The 1,535-nt window shown below is 40.4% G+C and overlaps 1 protein-coding gene across 1 annotated transcript in view; it reads left to right on the top strand.

The window, feature by feature from the left end:
* The window catches only part of ABL2 (ABL proto-oncogene 2, non-receptor tyrosine kinase), a 41,414-nt gene that overhangs the window by 36,896 nt on the left and 2,983 nt on the right, over positions 1-1,535 (top strand). The window lies entirely within an intron of this gene.

Consider the following 1,535-nt stretch of genomic DNA (forward strand, 5'->3'; position numbering starts at 1 on the left):
TCCCAGAGTGCTAGGATTATAGGTGTGAGCCACCATGCCCAGCCCTAGTTCCATTTTGGTCACTCAACAGTTCTACACTAAGTGTACAGGTGACACTAAAGTCCCTGATGTTTATGCTTTACCCACCATGATTTACCAGATTTTTGTTGCAGTAAGGCAGATGGGGAGTAGTAGAGCCTTTGTTAATGTAAACTGATAAAAAATTATATCCTTTTCTGGCAGGAGCTGATAAACTGATAATAATAGGCTTAGGATTGTACGGAATGGTTTTTTTGTAGGCAAGATGGTCTAAAACCAGAGAAGAATGAGTCTACTAGGCAGAAGAAACTTTGCTATTTAAAATAAAGGGTCATTAGCTGGGTGTTGTGGCGGGCGCCTGTAGTCCCAGCTACTTAAGAGGCAGAGGCAAAAGAATTGCTTAAGCTCAAGAGTTGAAGGTTGCTGTGAGCTGTGACGCCATGGCACTCTACTGAGGGCAGCATAATGAGACTCTGTCTCAAAAAAATAAATAAATAAAATAAAATAAAACAAAGGGTAAGCCAGGCATGGTAGCTTATGCCTGTAATCCTAACACTCTGGGAGTTTGAGGCGGGTAGATTGCTTGAGCTCAGGAGTTCAAGATCAGTCTAAGCAAGAGCAAACCTCCAGCTCTACTAAAAAATTAGCAGGTGCCTGTAGTCTCAACTACCCGGGAGACTAAGGCAAGAGGATTGCTTGAGCCCAAGAGTTTGAGGTTGCTGTGAGCTATGACACCATGGCACTCTACCAAGGGCAACAAAGTGAGATCCTGTGTAAAAAAGCAAACAAACAAAAAAACAGGACGGTGCCCGTGGCTTAAAGGAGTAGAGCACCGGCCCCATATGCCAGAAGTGGTGGGTTCAAACCCAGCCCCAGCCAAAAACTGCAAAAAAAAAAAAAAAAAAAAAGCCAAAAACAAAAAAAAAAAAAAAAAAAAAAACCACATCCCACAGTGTAGTAATATCACTGCATGCCTACCAGAATGGGTAAAATTAAAATTGACCAAAAAAGATGATAAAATCAAAGTTTAGCAAGCATGCAGAGTGACCAGAACTTTTATATATTATTAGTAGGAGTATAAATTGGGACATTTTTCCCAAACTTTCACTTTGGGAAAGTTTGGCAGAACCCAGTAAAGCAGTACCCTGTGACCTACCAGTGTTCCAAGGTCTTTACCAAACAAATGTGCCTTCAATTGTGAGCCAGAAGACACATGGCAGGATGTTGCTAGTAACATATCCATACTCCAAATATCCATCAAGAGGAGAACAGACGGATTTTGTAATATTCACAAACTGGAGTATTACAGAGCAACGAGAAAGAACTCCTGCCACATCCAGCAACATGGATGAATGTATAGGTGTAACGTTGAGTCAGAGAAACCAAACAAAAGAGTACATATGATTCCATTTATGTATCTTAGTGCTCTACTCTCCAATTCTTCCTCAGGTGTATGCTGTTTCTCTGTTACAGAATTGTTCTTTTTATCAGTTCCTTTGTCTTTTTTTTTTTTTTTT

Source organism: Otolemur garnettii, unplaced genomic scaffold (genome assembly GCF_000181295.1).
Source record: "Otolemur garnettii isolate 467f Iridium unplaced genomic scaffold, OtoGar3 scaffold00016, whole genome shotgun sequence".
In the NCBI taxonomy this organism is placed as follows: domain Eukaryota; kingdom Metazoa; phylum Chordata; class Mammalia; order Primates; family Galagidae; genus Otolemur; species Otolemur garnettii.